This window comes from Chrysochloris asiatica, unplaced genomic scaffold, assembly GCF_000296735.1.
Source record: "Chrysochloris asiatica unplaced genomic scaffold, ChrAsi1.0 scaffold00029, whole genome shotgun sequence".
Lineage (NCBI taxonomy): Eukaryota > Metazoa > Chordata > Mammalia > Afrosoricida > Chrysochloridae > Chrysochloris > Chrysochloris asiatica.
Window position 1 is genome coordinate 21,216,898 of NW_006408547.1, and position 6,296 is coordinate 21,223,193.

The 6,296-nt window shown below is 43.7% G+C and overlaps 1 pseudogene; it reads right to left on the reverse strand.

Moving 5' to 3' along the window:
• Positions 1–622: 622 nt before the first annotated feature.
• On the reverse strand, positions 623–1,423 carry LOC102831826 (annotated as a pseudogene).
• Between the last annotated feature and the right edge of the window lie 4,873 nt (positions 1,424–6,296).

The following is a 6,296-nucleotide window of genomic DNA, read 5'->3' on the forward strand; positions in this document are numbered from 1 at the left end:
GCCCTGGTGACACTGCTAAGTAAGGCATTGGGTTCTTAACCACAAGGTCAACATTTCAAACCCGCCAGTCATTTCTTGGGAAAAAGATGACTCTGTCTGGTTCCGTAAAGACTTACAGTCTCGGAAACTGTTTATGAGTCAGAATGAACTTGATGATAATTAAGTTTGGTTTAATACATACATGTGTATTTATTTACTCATGAATGCCTTTTAACACTTAACATGCATTCATAACTAACCATTTTTTATGTGAACCAGTTTTTACAGTAGGGTAAATCAGCAAAAGTCATTATCTGTGTCGGTTTCTCTAAAAAGGGTTCAATCCTCTGCCTGGCAGTGGCCAGAGAAAAGTGGGAAGAGAGACCAAAGTTTCTTCTTTTCAGTCCCTACACCTCAGCTCCACACTCCACCATACCTGGAATCCTCAAATCAGGAGCCTCTCAAATTCAGTTTCTCTAGATAATATACCAAGGAACTTTTACAGACACCTCACTGAGAAAGGTTGTCACTTGTCTATGCAGAATGAAGAAAAAGACCTAAGGATTCCAACCACTCAATATACAGACTTTCTACAATCCACTTGCTTTCAACCATATGCTTCATCTGCTGCTCTATAAATAATTTAGTCCACTAAGGAGCAAGCCTTCCTGAGGATCTGTAGGGCAAGCACTGAAAAGTCCATCTCTCTTCGAGGGTCCAGTTCGTGGTCCTTGGATCCAGTCACTAATTCTGGATGAATTCGCACATGCTCCATCATTGGCCTGACTACTTCTTCAAAAGTCTCCAAGTTTTCCTTCATACTGTAGTGAGAACGTAGAAAGGAGAAAAAGTTGCAAGGGTACATTCCATAAAGACGATGAAAGAGCGCATAAACACTGGCATGGAGATGGACAAGGTAGATTTCTGTCACATGACCTGGTTTTTTCAGGCACCAAGATGAAAAACGGCCAAAAATATCAAAGAAGTCATGAAGGTGCTGTTTCCCAGACTGTGGGATCATTGGTAGCATGGTTATCAACACTAAAACTCCTGTTGTGAGGACTACTACATCGGTGTCAGTCTTGAGACATTTTAGTAAAGAAGGCAAAAGAGGTGCTTAACAGAGCTTGTGCTTCCATGATGGCTGCAGTCGGATCACATGCCCCAAGAGAAAGAGGATGGATAAACGAGTGGTGGCTTTGCCCACATGTTCATTGATCTTGTCCAAGAGGTGCTTATCATGTGGCTCTTGCAATGTAGTCAGGATGTGCAATACCGGCTGAGAATTAGTTTCCAGGTAATAGTCCACCAAGGTGTTTACAAGCATAGGGCCTCAGTCTGAATTGAGGTTCTCTTTAAAGACAGTTGTTATGTCATCTCGCACACCCAACTTGGAGGAATCCAGCATGGAGAGGAGCTCCCCGATGTTTGTTTGTTGGGCCATTATTTTGTACAGAGGAGCTACACCAGTTTCACTACATGCGTTAAAGACTCCAAAGCCTCTTCATTGGTGCCACTGCCAGACTGCTCTGGGGACACCTGATACTTCAGTTTCCAGTGCTGTTAACTTGGTGTCTTTCATGGTCACTCACAGTTCCTCCAGCCTACAGGGCGCCGCCATCTTGGACGTACAGCACCTCCCCTCATCGTGAAATGTCCACGAAAGACTGCAGCTTCCGCCACGAAATAAAGTACCTAGAGGGGTCTCGCCTGTTTCTCAAACCAAATAACAGATGGCAGCAGTACTCATATCATTTGCACGGAGGAGGCTGTTCCACTCATAAGTGACGATGCTACCAGGTCAAGAAAGAATGTGGATGGTATTTTAAAACATAAATCTTTTTGTGTTTGCCTATCTGTATCATAAGAATAATTGGGAAATGAGAAATGATCATACTTTACTTATATTTGGCTTCAAAATGCAAATCATTGATGTGTTCTTTAGGTCAAACAGTGTAAAAATATGGAACACCAGTCATTCTTCCTATGACACTCTCTGCTCCTCAGTTGTGTTCAACAATCCATTGCTATGACTCCACAGAATTCAGATACCATACTCAGAGGTGAAGGGGTTATTAGGTAAGTTTTTGTTATTAAGTGCTGTCGAGTCATTTTTAACTCATGGTGACCCTGTATAGGAGAATTTCCAAGGAGCAGCTGGTGAGTTAACAGGTTTCCATTTGGGGTCCGAAATGTTCAGGGTACAGTTGTTCTAGTCAGCGATAACCCCCTTCTTGCTTCTGAGATGGCTCATTTTAAACCCATGCTAGAGTTTTGAATATTTTGCAACTACAATTAACTCTGCTAAGTCACATCTACAGTGGAATCATGTTATCCTATCAGCAGCTTCTCCCCACTTCTCTTATTCGGACCCAGCAGAGCAGAAACGTTGTTTAATAGGAGTTACAGACTATATGCTTAAGGAGCTCTGGTAGCGTAGTGGTTACAAGTCGGGCTACCAACCTCAAGGTCAGCATTTCAGAACTACCAGCAGTTCCATGGGAGAAAGATGAGGCTTTCTGCTCCCATAAAGATTTACAGCCCAGGAAGCCCTCTGCAGGGTCAGTCTGAGTGGGAACCGACTCCTCAGTACACCACCACCGTTAGATGATTCACTACACCCCAGGTATACAACCCAAAAAACCCAAACTCATTGCTATTAGTTCACTACCAACGTGGGTTTGAACCATGAACCTTTCAGTTAGCAACCCAACACTTAACCCACCGGGGCTCCTTTCAGCTATGCAATGTTTTCTTAAAATTAAAGCTGCCCTGCAGGCATCCAACGTAAGCAAAAAGGAGTAACCATAAAGCTAAGTAATATTTCTGGAAGTCCAAGGTGGTAGCAGGTCCCGTGGACAGAGGTGTGGAAATAGCCCTTCTTATAACATAAAAGTATTGTTTTATATTTTTCAGCATTGTTGGATTAAAGCAGGCAAGAATATTATTTCAAAACAAGTTATTTCTGATAACACTAATGTAGTCAGCAATAATCGTTGGTTTACTAACATCAAAATATTGGTGCCCCAAATTTCTAACTATTACTTACTCAAGAGTGCTAAACTGCTTCCAGATATGAGGAAAATTTCCCCTTCCAACACAAAGCCTGATAATCCACGTCTGCCCACTGTAGTTATAGTTCTATCTAGTGTAATTTGCTTAGCATGACTCTTCTCTACAACAGAGAGGCAAAGTGGACTATCACCATGAGTTATCATTTTCCATCAAAACAACTGTTGCTAAAAATGCCCTGAACCACTAAATTGCATGAACTTGTCCTGAACATATTTCATGCTTTATTTCTGTGTTATATTTAAGCAAGCACATTCATTCATTAATCCGTGAAGCCCTTCAATATCTTTGAACGCGTACACGCTGTACTTTAAAATATGTAGCCAAAAGCTTTTCATGAAGACAGAACCATTACTGAAGAATAGTGACTAAGGTTCCAGTTTCGCTCCACTTGGGGCTTCATTCAAACAGTTTTAGATGCTGTTTCAAAACTGCTCCCTGGACTCATAGCTCTGAATCTCGGGACTTGAATGTTGCATCAGTAATGAAGACTCCAGATCTTTTGCTTCTTGTCTTATCTAAACTTTAGTTCCATTTTCCCAGTCCTTTCTAGAAAGTGTTCCTGGGATGTATGTTCTCCATGTCAATTTCAACATGATTAAATTAATCATTGAGTCCCAATTCAGTGGGACTCCCTCAACTTTAATCCAACAATCACCAGGAAATGGAAGGAGAACTGACACGTGGGCTATAAAACAAGATTTCTTCCCATAAAGAAGCAAGTGGTATGAATGTGCATTGTTAAGTACTGTGGTGTTATTACAACTCCTAGTGGCCCTTATAGGGTTAATGAGAACCGCTGGTGGGTTTGAACTGTTGTCCTGCAGTTACCAGATCAGTGCTTATGCTACAGCACCACTAACAATATGGGACAGTAGTCAACCAATGCCTAAGGAGGAGTAGGAGAGCTAGATGGTGTAGAATATGGAGAAATGAAGATTTCTGAGTGACAAAGGACAACTGGAGAAGGATTCTTAGAAAAGATATGGCCAGTGGTATCTCCCAAGTAGACATACAGTAGACATAGAGCTAGTTGGGGGGTCATCTTGTTGTTGTTAGGTGTCATCGAGTCGGTACCGGCTCATAGCGACCGACTCCTAGCACAACAGAATGAACCACTGCCCAGCCCTGGGCCAACCTCACAATCGTTGCCTTGCTTGAGCCCATTGATGCTGCCACTTGGCCAGTCCATCTCACTGGGGGTCTTCCTGGTTTTCTCTGACCCTCCATGTTATCAAACATGATATCCTTCTCCAGTGACTGGTCCCTCCTGACAGTAAGTATGAGAGACGAAGTTTGGCCATCCTGGCCTCCAAGGAGCACTCTGGCTGCACTTCTTCCAAAATGGATCTATTGGCTTTTTTGGCATTCGATGGCACTTTCCGTATTCTCCTCCAACACCATAACTCAAAAGCATCATTTCTTCGATGGTCTTCCTTATTCACTGTCCAGCTTTTACGTGCATATGAGGTAACTGACAATACCATGGCTTGCATCAGGTACACCTTAGTCTTCAAGCTGACATCTTTGCTCTTCAACACTTTAAAAAGGTCTTATGCAGCAGATTTGCCTAATACAATACATTGTTTAATTTCTTGATTGCTGCTTCTGTGAGTGTTGATGGTTGATCCAAGAAGAATGAAGTCCTTGACAACTTCAATCTTTTTTCCATTGACAGAATGTTGTTTATTGGTCCAGTGGTGAGGATTTTTGTTTCCTTTACATTGAGATGCAATCCATACCGAAGGGTGTGGTCAGCACAGAGGTAGAAATAGCAACTTGATTTCTGTCTTAGTCTAGGTTCTCTAGAGAAGCAAAACCAATAAAATTTATAAAGAGAAATGTATATCAAGGAATGACTTACACATTTGTGTTACTGTGGTTGTCAAGTGCTGCCAAGTCAGTTCTGCCTTATAGCAACACTGCATAGGGTTTCCGAGGAGCAGGTGGTGGGTTTGAACTGCTGACCTTGTGGTTCACAGTCCAGTGCTAACTCAGTAGTGCTACGCCAGGATTCATGGTTGTAGAGGTGGGCAAGTCCCAAGTCTGTGGGCCAGATGTCTGCCTGAGGCTTCTGGCTCACGTAGCTTCAGGACTGCTGAACCGAAGATAAGTCAGATGGCAGGCAGGCATCTTGGGCAGGAAACATGGGCAGCTGCTGCTAACTCCCAGGATCAGCAGACCACTGGCTCACAGCCAAAGAACCACAGATGATGAACCCCATGCAGAATCCAGACCCACATCAAGCAAGCAAGCTTTGCCTGGGTGCCCAACACTGGAGGTAGACCACACCCTTAAGGAAAGTTCCCTTCAGTTGTTTGGCTCCTCATAGCAGATCTCATCCTGGGGGAACCCACAGAGAACCTGACACAGTCAAGTTGACACAAAATCTTAACTGTTGCAAATTCTGTCTCTAATATTCCTAAGAAAACAACCTAGGGAGTTGAGCAAAAGCTTCTAAGCTTCCTAAATTTTCTAGAGTAAGCCTTACTCCCTAAAAATGGAATCAGACCAGCATCAAGAGCTATTGGGAAACTTCTGGGAGCTAGCTGCTGACTCAGAATGGAAAGACCAGGTAAAAAGTCAGTTGGAAGTCCACCATTCAACTCCACTAAGTCCACAGGTCATCACAGGGACTCCTCTGAACCACCTGGCAGAGTCTCCAAACCTCTTTTTCACCTGGCACACTTTGTTCCTTAGGCTGCAAGGCAGTCTCCCCTTCTTCAGAGTATGGAGTCTAGGGCCCAGCCCCATACCTTGCCTTCATCACTGGCCCTACCTCCCCCATCCCCCCTGTTTCTTAGGGGCTGAAGAGTTCTCTGTTTTGCTTTACCATGTCTTTCCCTCAGCTCTCCACAATTGCTGCTGCTGCTTCTGCTGCTGTTTTTGTTATGAACTCCCCTCAAGTTGGCTCTGACGCATGATGGCCTTGGGTACAACAGAACAAAATGTTGCCTCTGCCATCCTCAGAAGCCACCACCATTTGGGTTTTTGTTGGTATGCTGAAGTTCATTGTTGTGGCCACAATGCGTTTTGAGGGCCTGGGGAGCATGTGGGAGCTCACCTACCAGCACTAGATCAGAAAGTATTCTTTTGTGAGTCCTAGGGTTTTCATGTTCAGAAGTCGATCACCTGGGCATCCTTCTTAGTTACATACATGCATACCAATTAGCATTAACTCAGCTGCAACCGATGATGTTCCCAAGTAGGGCTGTGCTCCCAAGTAGGGCTGTGCTCCCAAGTAG